This window comes from Xenopus laevis, chromosome 3S (assembly GCF_017654675.1).
Source record: "Xenopus laevis strain J_2021 chromosome 3S, Xenopus_laevis_v10.1, whole genome shotgun sequence".
NCBI lineage: Eukaryota > Metazoa > Chordata > Amphibia > Anura > Pipidae > Xenopus > Xenopus laevis.
In genome coordinates this window covers 1,415,794-1,436,535 of record NC_054376.1, presented here as the reverse complement: position 1 = coordinate 1,436,535, position 20,742 = coordinate 1,415,794, and the positions used below count along the sequence as shown (strand labels likewise).

At 45.7% G+C, this 20,742-nt stretch overlaps 1 protein-coding gene across 7 annotated transcripts in view; it reads left to right on the top strand.

The window, feature by feature from the left end:
* The first annotated feature begins 11,308 nt into the window (after positions 1-11,308).
* Positions 11,309-20,742, top strand: part of ppfibp1.S (PTPRF interacting protein, binding protein 1 (liprin beta 1) S homeolog) — a 40,751-nt gene continuing 31,317 nt past the window's right edge. For 6 of the 7 annotated variants that reach the window (XM_018254161.2, XM_018254162.2, XM_018254160.2 and 3 more), the window contains exon 1: positions 11,309-11,450. The gene's annotated coding sequence lies outside the window, so the exon portion shown is untranslated. 7 annotated transcript variants of the gene reach the window in all.

Here is a 20,742-nt window from a genome sequence, read left to right as displayed (position 1 = left end):
TCTCCATCTTGTCCTACTGTCTCCATCTTGCCCTACTGTCTCCATCTTGTCCTACTGTCTCCATCTTGCCCTGGTGTTTCCATCTTGCAATGCTGTCTCCATCTTGTCCTGCTGTCTCCATCTTGTCCTACTGTCTCCATCTTGTCCCACTGTCTCAATCTTGTCCTGTCTCCATCTTGTGCTACTGTCTCCATCTTGTCCCACTGTCTCAATCTTGTCCTGTCTCCATCTTGCCCTACTGTTGCCATCTTGCCCTACTGTCTCCGTCTTGTCCCACTGTCTCCATCTTGTCCTGTCTCCATCTTGCCCTACTGTCGCCATCTTGCCCTACTGTCTCCATCTTGTCCCACTGTCTCCATCTTGTCCTACTGTCTCCATCTTGTCCTACTGTCTCTATCTTGTCCTACTGTCTCCATCTTGTCCTACTGTCTCCATCTAGTTCTTTTCTCTCCATCTTGCCCTACTGTCTCCATCTTGTCCTACTGTCTTCATCTTGCCTTACAGTCTCCTTCTCCTCCTACTGTCTGTATCTTATACTAGGCTCTATGTCTTGCCCAGCTATTTCCATCTTGTGTTAGTCTTATTCAGGGTTGGACTGGGCTGGCAGGACACCAGGAGAAAACCCGGTTTGCCCAGTTGACACAGGACTTCTCTACCGCCAACGCATCAAGGATATGGTAATGCGAAACAGCGAACGGTTATGGGGGTGTGCTGGGGGTTGCTTACGTTGGGATGGGGGGGTTACTCATTGTGAGGGGCCCTTTATGTCCCAGCTGTAAATAGGGACAGTTTAATATGGGGACAGTCAAATAAGACCAACTTTGGACTGGGAAAGTGGGCCACCACAGTCCCAGTTCAAAGTTGGTCTTATTTGACTGTCCCCATATTAAACTGTCCCTATTTACAGCTGCAACCCCTAGATGCCTCAGTTACCCCTGTCTGCCCCCCTAAAATCAGGTAAATGATTATTTTCTATGAACAAGGAAAATGAGAAAATAACTAAAATAAGACCTTGGATTGTGACAGTAACTAATTAATGAGCAGCTCCATCTCTGATTGGCTGAACCCTGAATACTTAATATGAATGGAGCAAAGTCACTGAGTTTAAACAAATCTCCTTCATTTTCTCAGAAGAGAATTAGAGAGAAAGTTTATGGATTTCAGAGCCCCTCCCCCTGGCAATTAGACACCATATTAGCATATTAATCAATACTGTATAATGAAACTGAAGGCCTCTTTATTTATGGGCTGTGTAATTAAAACAATTAGGGACAGATCCATGTATGTTTTTATGATAATTAAACATAAAATTAAATGAGCAGCTGTACAAGACTGGCCAATCGGTGCTGCCTCTCTCGTTATCTCTGACAGCCTGATTAAAGGGTCAGTAACACTCACAAGTGACTCGCCCTTTGTTTATTGGAAATAGATTAGTTTATAGATTTTCTAATTGTGTAGCCGCTGATTTAATTCCCGGCACGCTCCTCTTCCCATCAGTCACTGAGCTGAGAGCTCCCATAATAAACCCTGCACCAAATACACAGCAAATAAACTGTCCCCGACGCCAGACCCCCTGCACCCACTGAGGGTCTAACTGCCGCCTGCACTGTCAACACTGAGACATTTTCAGAATAATCAGAGTCACAACTTTAATATGTGAATTAGGAAAGTCATTTTAGTAACTTCAAATGAAAGTTGTGTTTCTCCTTGGGGTGAGTTTGCCCTGTGTACCCCTGGAACTATAGCAGGGTGACACCCCAATGTTTCTATATATCTGTAACCTTGTTATGAGCTAAGGGGGCCCAGTCTGAAGGTCAGTTAGGGGGAGATTTGGGGTGAGTGTTTATTTGTACCCTGGGTACCCCTGGAACTATAGCAGGGTGACACCCCAATGTTTCTATATACCTGTAACCTTGTTATGAGCTAAGGGGCCCAGTCTGAAGGTCAGTTAGGGGGAGATTTGGGGTGAGTGCTTATTTGTACCCTGGGTACCCCTGGAACTATAGCAGGGTGACACCCCAATGTTTCTATATATCTGTAACCTTGTTATGAGCTAAGGGGGCCCAGTCTGAAGGTCAGTTAGGGGGAGATTTGGGGTGAGTGATTATTTGTACCCTGGGTACCCCTGGAACTATAGCAGGGTGACACCCCAATGTTTCTATATATCTGTAACCTTGTTATGAGCTAAGGGGGCCCAGTCTGAAGGTCAGTTAGGGGGAGATTTGGGGTGAGTGTTTATTTGTGCCCTGGATATCCCTGGAACTATAGCAGGATGACACCCCAATGTTTCTATATATCTGTAACCTTGTTATGAGCTAAGGGGGCCCAGTCTGAAGGTCAGTTAGGGGGAGATTTGGGGTGAGTGATTATTTGTACCCTGGGTACCCCTGGAACTATAGCAGGGTGACACCCCAATGTTTCTATATATCTGTAACCTTGTTATGAGCTAAGGGGCCCAGTCTGAAGGTCAGTTAGGGGGAGATTTGGGGTGAGTGTTTATTTGTGCCCTGGATATCCCTGGAACTATAGCAGGGTGACACCCCAATGTTTCTATATATCTGTAACCTTGTTATGAGCTAAGGGGGCCCAGTCTGAAGGTCAGTTAGGGGGAGATTTGGGGTGAGTGCTTATTTGTACCCTGGGTACCCCTGGAACTATAGTAGGGTGACACCCCAATGTTTCTATATATCTGTAACCTTGTTATGAGCTAAGGGGCCCAGTCTGAAGGTCAGTTAGGGGGAGATTTGGGGTGAGTGCTTATTTGTACCCTGGGTACCCCTGGAACTATAGCTGGGTGACACCCCAATGTTTCTATATATCTGTAACCTTGTTATGAGCTAAGGGGGCCCAGTCTGAAGGTCAGTTAGGGGGAGATTTGGGGTGAGTGCTTATTTGTACCCTGGGTACCCCTGGAACTATAGCTGGGTGACACCCCAATGTTTCTATATATCTGTAACCTTGTTATGAGCTAAGGGGGCCCAGTCTGAAGGTCAGTTAGGGGGAGATTTGGGGTGAGTGTTTATTTGTGCCCTGGATATCCCTGGAACTATAGCAGGGTGACACCCCAATGTTTCTATATATCTGTAACCTTGTTATGAGCTAAGGGGGCCCAGTCTGAAGGTCAGTTAGGGGGAGATTTGGGGTGAGTGATTATTTGTACCCTGGGTACCCCTGGAACTATAGCAGGGTGACTGTTACCCCAATGTTTCTATATATCTGTAACCTTGTTATGAGCTAAGGGGGCCCAGTCTGAAGGTCAGTTAGGGGGAGATTTGGGGTGAGTGATTATTTGTGCCCTGGGTACCCCTGGAAGTGTAGCAGGGTGAGTGTTACCCCAATGTAGCTGTACAATAAGAAAGTCAGTTTAGAGCAAGTGGAGCAGGCCTGGAGCAATTGTCAGTTGCAGAAGGTTAATCCTCAGATAATGGAAAGACTTTCATGCTCAATGGGAACATTAGGGGGGTCTCTCTGGTCCCACAGTGACAAATGGCTCAGTCTCACATTCGTCCCACAAAAACCATTGGCCGCCCAAAGTCAAAGTCGATCATGTGATGGATGGACCCCCTGGTCTCTACAAACTGTTTAACCTCTTGTAATTGAGATATTGCTTCTCTCTATCACCCTCTCATTAAACGTCATTAATCACCAAATTCTTCCCCGTCAGGTGTCGGCGCAGCCAATTAGGAGGCAGAAAGACAAGAAGAAGACGTTGGGGATGAAAATCACACGGGTTATTGATCTGCAGCAGAGGAACATTCAATTTCCCAGTAATGACCTGTTTATATTTATAGCAACTCCCCGCACCCTCCTCACCTCTGAGCCGTCGGCACCCCTCTTAATTATCTTTCCATATTCAACAGACGCTCACGAGTTCACAGTCCCCCCATTAGCCGCTCAGCCCCCCGGTTATGGAGATTTATTGTACGTGATCTTTCCACAAAGCCGCACAAGAGAAGCTTCTGGAGCAGCAGTTGCTCCGTTCCATACAATGGTGCCACACTGAGCCGGCAATGGGATATATAAATGCCCCGGAGCTGAGAGCAGCAGGCACTTAGTGTGATCCTTGTTGCCCCATTGCCAGTGTCACAGCAGATAATTCCCCATCAATCTCCCAAACCTTCCTTTCCTGCAATTAACACTTTCAAGGGAAAGCTCTGGTAAAATTTCAGACAGTATAAAAATCTGTTTGCTTTGTGATTGCCGGGGGTCACAGCGCTTAGCAACGGGAAAACATCTAAAGAGGCAGTGCAGTGTATACCTGCGTTCAACAGGACTTTGTTCATTTAGGCTTGTGGGGGAATGATCTCACTACATTCACCTTCAGCCAGACAATCCTGCACTGAGAATGCTGGGACCTGTAGTTCAGCTGCAGCTGCTGGCCTACTGAGTGTTTCTCCTGCTATACTGCCATTGGAACCAAATCAATAATATAAGCAGCTGTGCACCCTACATACTGTAACTCCCCGCGTTCTACATACTGTAACTCCCCGCGTTCTACATACTGTAACTCCCCGTGTTCTACATACTGTAACTCCCTGATCTCTACATACTGTAACTCCCTGATCTCTACATACTGTAACTCCCCGTGTTCTACATACTGTAACTCCCCGCGTTCTACATACTGTAACTCCCCGCGTTCTACATACTGTAACTCCCCGCGTTCTACATACTGTAACTCCCTGATCTCTACATACTGTAACTCCCCGTGTTCTACATACTGTAACTCCCCGCGTTCTACATACTGTAACTCCCTGTGTTCTACATACTGTAACTCCCTGATCTCTACATACTGTAACTCCCCGTGTTCTACATACTGTAACTCCCTGTGTTCTACATACTGTAACTCCCCGTGTTCTACATACTGTAACTCCCTGATCTCTACATACTGTAACTCCCTGATCTCTACATACTGTAACTCCCTGATCTCTACATACTGTAACTCCCCGTGTTCTACATACTGTAACTCCCCGTGTTCTACATTCTGTAACTCCCCGTGTTCTACATACTGTAACTCCCTGATCTCTACATACTGTAACTCCCCGTGTTCTACATACTGTAACTCCCCGTGTTCTACATACTGTAACTCCCCGTGTTCTACATACTGTAACTCCCTGATCTCTACATACTGTTACTCCCCGTGTTCTACATACTGTAACTCCCCGTGTTCTACATACTGTAACTCCCTGATCTCTACATACTGTAACTCCCCGTGTTCTACATACTGTAACTCCCCGTGTTCTACATACTGTAACTCCCTGATCTCTACATACTGTAACTCCCCGTGTTCTACATACTGTAACTCCCTGTGTTCTACATACTGTAACTCCCCGTGTTCTACATACTGTAACTCCCTGATCTCTACATACTGTAACTCCCTGATCTCTACATACTGTAACTCCCTGATCTCTACATACTGTAACTCCCCGTGTTCTACATACTGTAACTCCCCGTGTTCTACATACTGTAACTCCCCGTGTTCTACATACTGTAACTCCCTGATCTCTACATACTGTTACTCCCCGTGTTCTACATACTGTAACTCCCCGTGTTCTACATACTGTAACTCCCTGATCTCTACATACTGTAACTCCCCGTGTTCTACATACTGTAACTCCCCGTGTTCTACATACTGTAACTCCCTGATCTCTACATACTGTAACTCCCCGTGTTCTACATACTGTAACTCCCCGTGTTCTACATACTGTAACTCCCTGATCTCTACATACTGTAACTCCCTGATCTCTACATACTGTAACTCCCCGTGTTCTACATACTGTAACTCCCCGTGTTCTACATACTGTAACTCCCCATGTTCTACATACTGTAACTCCCTGTTCCTTAGATTATTGTAACGCCCTCTTCTTTAGATACTATAACTCCCTGGGCACTACATACTGTAACTCCCTGTTCCTTAGATACCGTAACTCCCTATGCTTTACATATTGTAACTCCCTGTTCCTTAAATAGTGTAACTCCCTGTGCTCTACATACTGTAACTCCCTGTTCTTTATATACTGTAACTCCGAGTGCTCTACACACTGTTAATGTTTCTGCTGTAGATACATTGGAACTGGTCACTTGTCTACACTCTAGTCTGTGACTCAGACAGTGGGTGGAGCTACATTACGTTAATGGCTACTTACATGGGGTGGGGATAGGGAGGAGCCTGTAATTTAGATGACTTGACTTTATTGCAGGATGTTTGTGGGACTCTGGTCCCTGATATAAGGAATGTGTTGATTTTGGGGCCAATTTAACTGGGTGCATTTTCTTTGGGAAACCAGAAAACCTTTGGGAAATTAGAAAACTTGGCAGAATCAGGCAAATATCAGACACTGGTTCTGGTAGGGGGGTTCTGCTTTATTGTGAGCCAGCGTTCAGCTTCTAGTTCAGCAATGCGGCATCTCACAGGTTAAGGCAGTTGCTTCCAGGGAAGGGGGATTTTTCAGCAGGAGCAGAGATTTGTTTGGGGCCGAGGGAAAGCGATTTTTTAATCAAGATAAATGTGTGACATTAGCAGATGCCCGAGAGAACCACAGCAGCATCGGACCTCATTTGTCTGTCCATTTACTCACTGATGTGTCCTGTGCCCTTTATTGTCTCCTCCTACATATTCATTCATTAGTCACATGATCAACATTAACTCATAACCACATGTTTATTAGTAATGGGGGATAAAGTGGGGTGATCTGAGATAGAACATATTTCACTTGATCCTTAAATACTTGTATTCCCCCATTTGCAGAGTGTTATTTCTCTCTAACAAACTTACAGCAGCCCAGTCTTACTTTATGGCAGGAATCTCAGGTCCTTACTATGCCCCTCCCCCCTCATATATTATACACTTACATTATGTGCTTATATGATATGGGGGTGACAGAGGAAAGATGGGGGGCTGTGCCTATATATTATACACTTACATTATGTGCATATATGATATGGGGGTGACAGAGGAAAGATGGGGGGCTGTGCCTATATATTATACACTTACATTATGTGCATATATGATATGGGGGTGACAGAGGAAAGATGGGGGGGCTGTGCCTATATATTATACACTTACATTATGTGCATATATGATATGGGGGTGACAGGGGAAAGATGGGGGGCTGTGCCTATATATTATACACTTACATTATGTGCATATATGATATGGGGGTGACAGGGGAAAGATGGGGGGGCTGTGCCTATATATTATACAACTACATTATGTGCATATATGATATGGGGGTGACACCACAGAGGGGACCCTCTCTTTATATTAATCTCACGCATTATTATTCCGCTGTGCCCCAAAGTCGTTCCCGGAGGGTCGTCATTTTCCTGCCTCTCTAGTGAATCGGAGCTGTTAGACATGGAGGTGGCAGTTGGGTCTGTCTGGTTTCTCTATGACATTCAGTGGGAAATGAATGACAGTTAATTAGTGGCACTGGTGATACACGGGGGGGGGGAGCTAGACCTTTAGTCGGTACAGAATAATAATAATAATGGGAAACAGGAGAGATCTAATAATAGTGATCTGTGCGGTGTAATAACAGCTAAAGGTTAACTGGGGCCACAGAAAGTCGGGGGGAGGTGGATTTGCGTTATTGGAATATAAATCAGTGCAGTTGCGGCAGTTCAGGGGTTAAGAGCCACAGAGAAAGGACCAGCAACATGGGACTTGCACAATATGAAGCTGCCATCAGTGTTCTAGTCCCTCCCACTGCCTGAGTCACAGACTCCATGTCCCTCCTCTTGAGACAGTTTAAAGGTAAAATCTCTGCAGAAGAAATAAGGCCTGAGCGCTGTTTAGTTAATGAGGCCCAATTGTAGAATTTGTCTTATTTCTCTTCAGGTCGGGGGGAGCGGTGACAAGCGCATTTACCTGTGACCAGAGAAACGACATTCACCCCATCACCCAATACTGAGCCCCCCACGTCTGTGTCTGTTTATTTATAACTGAGAAAACTAAAAGCATTTGCCTCAATTGTCATTGGAAAAATGTCCTGTGACTTTAAGAGTTTGGATTCATTTAGGGACAGACTGACAAAATAGGACAAATGGGGGTGAGACTGGGACATTGGGGTGCGATGGAGAGACTGGGGGGGAGACAATATGGCAGCAGTAGAATAGAGGAGAATAGAGTTGGGGGTGAGGGGGTCTCACACAGACAAGGGCAGCTCAGTAGATAAATAACAGGATTTAGTCGTCACCTGGATATTGAGGCTGACGCTCTAATCAACAGTAACAAATCAGCCAGCGCTGACCCCAACTGTCACCCCCATTAACAGGACACAGAGTTTTATGAGGCGACACCGGAAATTTCAAACAAACGTGTCTGTCTCTGTCTCTTTATATGGTCACAGAACAACCCCTCAGTGACTTCTAATATCCTTATCATTTACAGTAGGGGGTACATTATCCCTTATAATACATGAGTGATACTCAGAGTTCCCTGTATAACTCAGCCTGCAGCCTTGTGCCTTTATATGGTCACAGAACAACCCCTCAGTGACTTCTAATATCCTTATCATTTACAGTAGGGGGTACATTATCCCTTATAATACATGAGTGATACTCAGAGTTCCCTGTATAACTCAGCCTGCAGCCTTGTGCCTTTATATGGTCACAGAACAACCCCCCAGTGACTTATAATATCCTTATCATTTACAGTAGGGGGTACATTATCCCTTATAATACATGAGTGATACTCAGAGTTCCCTGTATAACTCAGCCTGCAGCCTTGTGTCTTTATATGGTCACAGAACAACCCCTCAGTGACTTCTAATATCCTTATCATTTACAGTAGGGGGTACATTATCCCTTATAATACATGAGTGATACTCAGAGTTCCCTGTATAACTCAGCCTGCAGCCTTGTGTCTTTATATGGTCACAGAACAACCCCTCAGTGACTTCTAATATCCTTATCATTTACAGTAGGGGGTACATTATCCCTTATAATACATGAGTGATACTCAGAGTTCCCTGTATAACTCAGCCTGCAGCCTTGTGTCTTTATATGGTCACAGAACAACCCCTCAGTGACTTCTAATATCCTTATCATTTACAGTAGGGGCTACATTATCCCTTATAATACATGAGTGATACTCAGAGTTCCCTGTATAACTCAGCCTGCAGCCTTGTGCCTTTATATGGTCACAGAACAACCCCTCAGTGACTTCTAACATCCTTATAATTCACAGTAGGGGGTACATTAATCCTTATCATTTCCAGTACATGAATCTCTAGTAATGCAGTTACTGCAGTACTAAGTCTGATCAGCAGATGGTAGCACATACTAGTAATGGCAGTTAGAATGTGAGTGGCTGTGAGTACACATGGGCGCACAGTTTACTGGTGAATGTTCAGTTACAGAAGAGGAGATTGTACTACCGCAGCTCATGTGACCCTGTCTTGCTTTATGGCAGGGATTGTACACAAACACATGGCAGGATGAATTGCTTTATTCTAGTTCTATGTGCAGCACTGCTGGCTGGGGATGTTGAATGATTAAACTAGGAGAGTGAGAGGAAAGAGTGAGGCAAAGTAAAGTGTCCCTGGATGTTTATTCTGGGGGTGAGTATATTGGAGGGGTTTATACAGACAGGACCGCCATCAGAAATCGCAGGGCACCATACGATAAAATTTCCTGGGCCCCCTGGGCTGCACCCACCGCAAGGTCCGCCTCTCCCACCCACAGGTCCGCCCCCACCACAGAGTAAAAAAACAAAAAAATATTGGTGGCTAGGGTTCCCACATGTTAATAAAAATCAAAAGATATTGGTGGTCAGGGCCCCCCATAAAAAAAACATTTGTGGCCAGGGCCCCCCCATTAAAAAATATGTGGCCAGGGCCCCTTAAACGTCCATGGCATGACTTCCCGAAGTTAGTCAGAAGTGTGGCGTGGCTGGGCCCACCTTACCCTCCGGGCCCCCTACAACTCTCCCCCCTGATGGCTGCCCTGTATACAGAATTACTACCATCAACCAAAGGGATTGTGGGAGTCGTAGGACTACAGATGATGGTTCATACATTGGGCACCAATGACAGTAATGTCTAACAGTAAAGTCCATTTTTAGCTCTGACTGGTCCTAACTGGACTCTTATATGTGACTGGCACTAGTCACTAACAGCAGTACCTGTCTGGCTGTTTATATACTCTGCACTGCTGGTTCCGACTCCTCAAACAATATAGCAGCTGATTCACAGACCTGGTGAAGTGATTTGACTTCTGCTACATTGATTCAAGAGTCAGAAGCCGCGAGCTGAATCTCTACTGCCTATGGCTGAAGGTTATAATATCCGGGCAACACTTGGCTGCTCTCCTCCCCGTGGCACCTCAAGCTGTGCTATTAGGGTAACACTACAATGTATGAACCCCCTCCTCACCTGCACTGACTGTCCCCCCGTACAGTTCAACAACAACAGCCATTACCCCAAATCATGTAGCGACAGACTTAGTGTTTCCCCCCATTTTGCTCTGACGTTATTCCTCACATTGTAATTCCCGCTGACATCACTTCTCAGATGACATCATTGGTGTCATCACTAGATCCCATGTGACATCACTCTGCTGCTATGGAAGCCACTCCCCCATGTAACTCACTTACTGTGACTATTACTCTCAGGGCTGCCATCAGGGGGGGACAAGTGTCCCGGGCATAAAGGGGGGCCCAGCAGTGCTGCACTTTTCAAAGAGCTGGGCCCCCCTTGACAGCTCTGAAGCCGCGCCGCCCAATCTACTGACACCAATGTGGGGTTTTTTTTAATCCCCTGGCCACCAATGTTTTATTTTAATACTCTATAGGCCCCTCCCACCAATTATTTTAAAAAATATATTTTATGGAGCCCCCATTTTTTTTAACTTGGGGGGGCCCTGGTGCCAGTTTTTTTTAACTTATAAGGGGGCCCTGACCATCAATAGCTTTTTATAACTTGTGTGTGTGTGTGGGTGGGGGGGTTAACTTTTTTAGCGCTGAGGTCTGTGTGGTCTTTTTGTGATGTGGGTCACTAATGACCTCACTACCTGACTGATGACATCACACTCTCTCTACAGAGTATGGGGGGGCAGGACAGACCCCTAGAATTGTGGCTCTAGATTGAATTTGCTGTGGGGACCAGTAACATCTCAGACTAATGACCTCATAGCTCCCCAGTGACATCATTGCCCGATTAGGCGGCCCCTCCCCAGCTACTGACCCCTCTCCCACCCACGTGCCACTCTCGGTACCACCGATCCCACTGACTCCCCGACCCTTCCTCTTCCTGATCCCTCCCTGACACTGATGGGAAGTTTGGAATCAGCGCCTCGTGACGGACGTGAGCTTGAGCCAATCAGCGCCAGAGCTTCTGGATGCCCCGCCTAGGGGTGGGGCGGAGTCTGGGTGTGACGTCAGTAGGAGCGGAGAACGAGAGAGACCGAGAGACAGACAGAGCGGGAGCTGCCGGGACAGGGGGAGATAGCGGGTGAGTATCAGGGGCAGGAATGTGTGTGCGGGGCATTCTGACTCCTCCCACTCTCGGGTGTCACTGGAGACTGTGGGGAATTGTTCCTCTCACTCACTCTCTGCAGTTTGGCAACTTGTGTCTCTCCTCACTGGGAATTGTGGGGAATTGTGGCGCGGGGCATTGTGGGGAATTAATTGTAGCGCGGGGCATTGTGGGGAATTAATTGCAGTTGAGCCCAGAGTCACAGACAAGTCCAGTGTGAGGGAGAAGCTGTAGCTGCGGCAGTGAGAGGGTTAAAGGCCCCCATTTGTATCTCAGGCACAGCTGGAGCCCCCCAGTAATTCAGGTGTAAGTGACAGGTCTCCCCTCACCCCCAGTGAGTCCTGATTGTGACTTTCTAACAATCTCCTGTGGGGCTTTATTGCCCCTGGGGCTCAGGCTCAAGGGGGGTATTTGTGGGGCTGAGAGTTGTAGTTCAGCAATAGACCTGGGGCTTCTGAGGGCCCAGGGGGGTAACTATAGAGGAAACAGACCCTGCAGGGGGCCCATGAGGTACAAATTAATGAGCAATTTCAACTTCTATTGGTAAAACAGGAGAATGTGTGGAGATTTTGGGGCCCAGTAACATCACGTTACACCACTGGCCACACTATAGGGATCCTGGTTGGGGGGGACTGACATTTAGGAGCTGACACTTGGCCTCTCCTTTCTGATTGGCCGGATCATGTGATGAAGTCACGGGGCGCCCCGGTAACAACCACTGTTTCTATTCTCTGCACTGCTGGTTCTGACAACTGCAACAATGTAGCCAAGTGTCCGATTTACTGGGGTGGGGGGTAGAACTGACTTCTGCTACAAGGGTTTCAAGAGTGAGACGACCGAGTGTTTGGCTGAAGTTCCCCTTTAAACGCAGGCTTTTGTCGTGCGCTGGGGATGGGGAGTTGCACTCGGCTAATTATAGGGAGGTTGTGATTTTGTGTCGAGTTATTTGGGTCCGTGAGGCGGAAAATAGACGACGAGAGAGACGATTGGCCGGTGGGGGAGCAGCTGTTCCTATTCGTCCAGAAATCCTCCTCCTTCTAAATTTAACACTAACGGGAAAAATTTTACTGCTGTTTTTTATTTGCCCCCCCCCACTGTGTGGTCTGCGCCGTGCGACTCCTGAGAACCAATGAAATTTGTTTTTAGCTTTTTATAGGATGACCCCCAGCCGGGGCTTTTATTTCATTCCATGGAACATGTGACCAGCGCCAGGGTGAAGCTGCAGCCCCTCCATTGTTTCCCACTCATCAGCCATAGATTGGCCACTCCCAATTCCCATCAATTCATTTATAGGATCTCTATCCCCTTCTTAAACTTCCTAATGACTCACAGCTCACCTTACCTGCTACTTACCTGCCGCTTACTGACCTGCCACTTACTCACCTGCTACTTACCTGCCACTTACTCACCTGCTACTTACTTACCTGCCACTTAGACCTGCCACTTACCTACCACTTCCTTGCCACTCTGCTACTTACCTGCTACCTGCCACCTATACCTTAAAGGGGTTCCTTACCTTTAAATGAGTTTTTAGTATGACGTAGAGAGGGATATTCTGAGACAATTTGCAATTGGTTTTCATTTTTTATTGTTTGTGGTTTTTGAGTTATTCAGATTTTTATTCAGCAGTTCTGCAGTTTGCAATTTCAGCCATTGGTTGCTAGGATTTACCCTAGCAACCATGCATTGATTTTAGGGATGCACCGAATCTGGGATTCGGCATTTTTCAGCAGGATTCGGCCGAATCCTTGCGCATGACTGAACGGAATCCTAATTTGCATGTGAAGAAAAAAACATTTTTCACACCTTTTCTTTCCCTCCCCTAATTTGCATATACAAATTAGGATTCAGTTTGATATTACCCTGAATCTTTTATGAAGGATTCAGGGATTTGGCCGAATTCAAAAAAGTGGATTTGGTGCATTGATTTGGGTAAGAGACTGGAATAAAAAGTAACAATAACAATACATTTGTAGCCTTACAGAGCATTTGTTTTTTTTACATGGGGTCAGTGACCCCTGTTTGAAAAATGGAAAAAACCCAGAAGAAAATGGCAAATTATTAAAAAAAAAAAACTATAACAAATAAATAAAGAGGACAAATTGTTGCTCAGAATTAGTCGTTCTATAAAAAAAAATAAAACTTAATGGTGCACCGTCCCTTTAAGGCCTTGGCGCACTTAAAGGAGAAGTAATCCCACTTGCAGACTATTCTGTAGCCTCATTGGTCAGTTTAGGGTTTATTGTCCCTTTCAGTGAGCGGGAGCTGCCATGGGTGTTGTGACCTCATTCCACCAGATTTAGAGAGAATCGTAATTAGTTTTGTGCGAGTGATCAGCTGAGGTTTCCCACTAACGACTAATCTAAAGGGCCCCCGCTGACTAATTGCACGCCCCTTTAATCCATTTCTTTTCTCTTCATAATGTTTCCCTTGATACAATGTAACAGTTACCCTTTCGACGCTTCCTCTGGACCAATCAGAAACAAGTCTGTCACCTTCTGTGCTCTGGTTCTGACTCCTGAAACCATGAGATCATGCTTCTGCTTCACAAGAGTCAGAACCAGTAGTGCAGGTATTAGAAACAGAGACAAAATAATAATGAATGGATATGGGGCTGCTTCGATGTCATTTTCCTTTGCTATTTTGGTTTTTTTTATCCGCCTTGTGTTTATATGAGCCGTCCATGTTGTTTTCCTGTTGCTCCAGAACTGGGATGTGGATCAGTCAAAGCAAAGAATTCCCAGTTCTCTCCGGTGAGTTGGCAGAGAAGCAAAGTGTGCCCCCCCCAGGCCGAGGTTTTTCTCCACATTCCTCCCAAATTCCCTTCATTCCTCATTGACTCAACAGCAACGGCCTGGAAAATCTGTCTCACTGTTTGTTCTTGCTCCTATTGCTGCCCCTGGGGGAGCCACGGGGCCCAACACTGAAATATTGTCTAATAGTTTTAATCAGAGCTCATCAGTAGAGGGGATCCCGTTGTTGTTAGAGCCCCCCGACTCACTGCACAGTTCTTTAACAGGTGCAAAAAACCCATAAACCCAGTGAGCAGTGAAAAGGGTGAAGTTCCCCTTTAATCCCAGGTCACCATGATCTAAGCCTGTAGAATGTTTGCTGTGAGCAGAGTTGGGCCCCTCTGTGGCCCTGGGACGGTGACTTCATACCTGGGGGGGAGGGGAGGCAGATCCCCAAACCCAAGTTGAATATAAATAAATAGAGCGTCAGCCTGATGGCAACTAAGTACCATAATGAGTCTGCTGCTAACGAGGGCACTTTCTTCTTCATCTCTAAAAATAAATACTTCTTGGAACAAGTTATTAGTATCGTGCAGTGATTTAGGGCTTAACCCCCCCCCCCATTCTTCCATGTTTGTGCCATTCCAATGCATGTACGTTATATGTGTAACACTGCACCCCAAAACTGCTGCTCTCTGTCCCTCTGAATATTTTCCCTTTGCTGTTCTACTTGTGTGTGTAATAAATATATATATATATATATATATATATATATATATATATATATATATATCTATAAACCCAGTGAGGATGAGGAATGGATATTGGGAAGTTGTATCAGGAGTCAGAGGCAGCAGTGCAGAGAAAGGGACAGACACAATGACAGTTACACAGAACTATAAACCCAGTGAGAATGAGGAATGAATGGATATTGGGAAGTTGTATCAGGAGTCAGAAGCAGCAGTGCAGAGAAAGGGACAGACACAATGACAGTTACACAGAACTATAAACCCAGTGAGAATGAGGAATGAATGGATATTGGGAAGTTGTATCAGGAGTCAGAGGCAGCAGTGCAGAGAAGAGAAAGGGACAGACACAATGACAGTTACACAGAACTATAAACCCAGTGAGAATGAGGAATGAATGGATATTGGGAAGTTGTATCAGGAGTCAGAAGCAGCAGTGCAGAGAAGAGAAAGGGACAGACACAATGACAGTTACACAGAACTATAAACCCAGTGAGAATGAGGAATGAATGGATATTGGGAAGTTGTATCAGGAGTCAGAGGCAGCAGTGCAGAGAAAGGGACAGACACAATGACAGTTACACAGAACTATAAACCCAGTGAGAATGAGGAATGAATGGATATTGGGAAGTTGTATCAGGAGTCAGAAGCAGCAGTGCAGAGAAGAGAAAGGGACAGACACAATGACAGTTACACAGAACTATAAACCCAGTGAGAATGAGGAATGAATGGATATTGGGAAGTTGTATCAGGAGTCAGAAGCAGCAGTGCAGAGAAGAGAAAGGGACAGACACAATGACAGTTACACAGAACTATAAACTCAGTGAGAATGAGGAATGAATGGATATTGGGAAGTTGTATCAGGAGTCGGAGGCAGCAGTGCAGGTAGCCATTATTAAAGACATGGGAAAGGGGGGGATGTTGTATTAGGGTGAGACTTGTGTAAACACACTGGGTTGGTTGTGTAATTGTGAGTGTGTTTTGTATCAGTTTTCGATCAGTGTGACAATGTGGAGTCGAGGTGCAGTGCTGCCCCCCTATAAGTCTCATGTCTCTGTCCCATGGAGAGTCACATGAGATTAACAAGCCCCCACGTCGTCTCTGCAAAATAAAGGAGCCTTATTTGTCCTTATCTGTAACTTTGGTCTTGTGAGCGAGGGAGGAGCTTGTGAGATATATGGGGGGGGGCAGATTCGGGGGTCTGATAGCGCCAGTCCTGGATGGGAAGATTCGTAAAGTAGAAAGAGACTCATTCATCTCCTGCCCCCCCCCCATTTCTCTTTTTATCAGCACAGTTATATGAGTGTTGTGAGTACAGAGTGTTATAGTTCAGGCGAGGAAACCCCAGGCATCAGGGTAATCACACACAATATTTATTACTAGTGATGCTTTAGGGCCCCATAGAGAGGCAGAGTTTATTTCTGTCATGGAGAGGGATGGGAGATACACTTCCTCCTACTTCTACCACTGCACTGCTGGTTCTGATTCCTGAAACAATGTAGCAGAAGCTACAGTGGATACCTATGCTGCCATAGTTTTATGGGATCTCTCTGTACAGACTATGAGCAAACTTAGGGGCTGTTCCTGCTGAATTGTGCTTAGTACAGGGAATACCTATGTACCATAGTTTTATGGGATCTCTCTGTACAGACTATGAGCAAACTTAGGGACTGTTCCTGCTGAATTGTGCTTAGTACAGGGAATACCTATACTGCCATAGTTTTATTGGATCTCTCTGTACAGACTATGAACAAACTTAGGGGCTGTTCCTGCTGAATTGTGCTTAGTACAGGGAATACCTATGTACCATAGTTTTATGGGATCTCTCTGTACAGACTATGAGCAAACTTAGGGGCTGTTCCTGCTGAATTGTGCTTAGTACAGGGAATACCTATGTACCATAGTTTTATGGGATCTCTCTATACAGACTATGAGCAAACTTAGGGGCTGTTCCTGCTGAATTGTGCTTAGTACAGGGAATACCTATACTGCCATAGTTTTATGGGATCTCTCTGTACAGACTATGAGCAAATTTAGGGACTGTTCCTGCTGAATTGTGCTTAGTACAAGGAATACCTATACTGCCATAGTTTTATGGGATCTCTCTGTACAGACTATGAGCAAACTTAGGGACTGTTCCTGCTGAATTGTGCTTAGTACAGGGAATACCTATACTGCCATAGTTTTATTGGATCTCTCTGTACAGACTATGAGCAAACTTAGGGGCTGTTCCTGCTGAATTGTGCTTAGTACAGGGAATACCTATGTACCATAGTTTTATGGGATCTCTCTATACAGACTATGAGCAAACTTAGGGGCTGTTCCTGCTGAATTGTGCTTAGTACAGGGAATACCTATACTGCCATAGTTTTATGGGATCTCTCTGTACAGACTATGAGCAAACTTAGGGACTGTTCCTGCTGAATTGTGCTTAGTACAAGGAATACCTATACTGCCATAGTTTTATGGGATCTCTCTGTACAGACTATGAGCAAACTTAGGGACTGTTCCTGCTGAATTGTGCTTAGTACAAGGAATACCTATACTGCCATAGTTTTATGGGATCTCTCTGTACAGACTATGAGCAAACTTAGGGACTGTTCCTGCTGAATTGTGCTTAGTACAGGGAATACCTATGTGCCATAGTTTTATGGGATCTCTCTGTACAGACTATGAGCAAACTTAGGGGCTGTTCCTGCTGAATTGTGCTTAGTACAAGGAATACCTATGTACCATAGTTTTATGGGATCTCTCTGTACAGTAGTCGCACACAGTTTATATTTGAATTTTGAGATTTTCCAAACCCCTGAGCCTGTGTTTAACTCTGGGTGTAAATGTTTTCTTGTTCCTGGGGCCCCGCGGGCTGAGCTGTTACTATAAATGGAGAATGTTGGCCCCATGTCAAGAGCAGAGACATCACATAACAGGGGCTCCTTGTCATTGGCCGAGGCTCGTGGGGGGGGGGGGGAGCAGTCAACCGTCACATTTGATTTACAGATGTTTAAATGTGTCAGTTTTTGCTTTGTCTTGGCCGACCAATCAGATCAGAGAATTTCAATATGTATTGACTGGCGTCTGGTTATTATCAGCGATTCTTCCTTTAGCTTATGCTTCATATGTACCCTTAGATTGTAAGCTCTTGTGGGTATTCTCTAACCCCCTTGTTCCTTATAATCATAAAGTGGGGTGTAACTTGCTGGGGCTATAGAAATAATAATGATGAGCTTCCTTATCCAACAACCCTTCCCTACTTCATCCTCCACCCGGCAGTGCTGTCCATTTATATTCACCTTTCATGTAAAGACACTGATCCTGCCATGTGACCCTGAATTAGCTGCACTTCCTGCCATTAAGCAAGGCTGCTCTGCTATTACAAAAAAGGTCACATGAGTACCAGGAAATACATTCCCTCATGCAAAGGAAGTAGAGACAGTCACACGAGTACCAGGAAATACACTCCCCCGTGCAAAGGAAGTAGAGACAGTCACACGAGTACCAGGAAATACACTCCCTGTGCAAAGGAAGTAGAGACAGTCACACGAGTACCAGGAAATACACTCCCCCGTGCAAAGGAAGTAGAGACAGTCACACGAGTACCAGGAAATACACTCCCTGTGCAAAGGAAGTAGAGACAGTCACACGAGTACCAGGAAATACACTCCCCCGTGCAAAGGAAGTAGAGACAGTCACAGGAGTACCAGGAAATACACTCCCCCGTGCAAAGGAAGTAGAGACAGTCACACGAGTACCAGGAAATACACTCCCCCGTGCAAAGGAAGTTGAGACAGTCACACGAGTACCAGGAAATACACTCCCCCGTGCAAAGGAAGTAGAGACAGTCACACGAGTACCAGGAAATACACTCCCCCGTGCAAAGGAAGTAGAGACAGTCACACGAGTACCAGGAAATACACTCCCCCGTACAAAGGAAGTAGAGACAGTCACATGAGTACCAGGAAATACACTCCCCTGTGCAAAGGAAGTAGAGACAGTCACACGAGTACCAGGAAATACACTCCCCCGTGCAAAGGAAGTAGAGACAGTCACACGAGTACCAGGAAATACACTCCCCCGTGCAAAGGAAGTAGAGACAGTCACACGAGTACCAGGAAATACACTCCCCCGTGCAAAGGAAGTAGAGACAGTCACACGAGTACCAGGAAATACACTCCCCCGTACAAAGGAAGTAGAGACAGTCACAGGAGTACCAGGAAATACACTCCCCCGTGCAAAGGAAGTAGAGACAGTCACACGAGTACCAGGAAATACACTCCCCCGTGCAAAGGAAGTTGAGACAGTCACACGATTACCAGGAAATACACTCCCCCGTGCAAAGGAAGTAGAGACAGTCACAGGAGTACCAGGAAATACACTCCCCCGTGCAAAGGAAGTAGAGACAGTCACACGAGTACCAGGAAATACACTCCCCCGTGCAAAGGAAGTAGAGACAGTCACATGAGTACCAGGAAATACACTTCCCCGTGCAAAGGAAGTAGAGACAGTCTCACGAGTACCAGGAAATACACTCCCCTGTGCAAAGGAAGTAGAGACAGTCACATGAGTACCAGGAAATACACTCCCTCATGCAAAGGAATTAGAAACATATTATTGGGTGAGAGAGTTTAATGGAAATTACAGAAATAAACAAAAACCCATGTGTTTAGTTTGTCAGTGTGGAATATAATAAAATCCACGCAGCCTGGGAGACAAGGTGTAGCTGAACTATAATGTAAGGAATGCAGTGGTGCAGACAGCAGGGAACACCCATGTGCACTGGCGCATAGGATCCCATTGTTCTGATTCTATTCAATTGCACCCGGGTACAGAAGGGAGTAAATAGCAGTTGAGTCAGAACTGCAGTGAATAGTGATATAATGTGTTGCTGCACGTGGGCCATTGGGGCCGGAGCTGTAAATATTCAGACTGTTCCTGCTGGAAGGGACAAGCTCTGCTCATAATAAACACCTGCTGGAACTTGTGGCACCAATAAAAGTGTCTGCGCCTCCCTCTATGGGTAAAATTAGCCGGGCGCTGTTATTGGATCATCCCAAATTATCCCGAGTTGAAAGGATCCCTTTATCACATTATTTCCCGTGATCCCAAACCTGTTTATATCCCAAAGCGTTTGATTGGCTCACGCAGGGATTCTCCATTTCTGTATCCCAGCAGTGCACTCGATACAATGTAGCAGGAGTCGCATCTCCTCCAGGTCTGTTAATCCGTTGCCTTTGCTACTTTGTGTCACAACCAGCGGCAAATTGGGGTTATGATAACTTTCATTAGGCAGAAATGCAACTTTAAGGGTCTTTTTTAGTCATTTTACTAAAATATGAAAGTTATTTTTTTAAGTGGTTCCCATAAAGAAACCCGCCCTTCCCCACAGCCAAATTTAGCACAAGCCCCCCCCCCCCCCCCACTGTTTGGCTGCGCTGCTGTGTCCTTCCCCCCGGTCGCATTATAATCACTGCCTTGTTTCCCCCCACAGACAAAAGCTGACTTTTTCCATGCAGGGCCTTAAAAGGGCCGGTCACTTTAAATTCAGACTGTGGCTTTCCTTTACAATTTGCCATTAGTCCTTAGTTTTGGGTGAGTTTTATCATTATGTGCAGCTGACAGATTGCTAACCCTGCTATAGTTCCAGGGGTACCCAGGGTACAAATAATCACTCACCCCAAATCTCCCCCTAACTGACCTTCAGACTGGGCCCCCTTAGCTCATAACAAGGTTACAGATATATAGAAACATTGGGGTGTCACCCTGCTATAGTTCCAGGGGTACCCAGGGTACAAA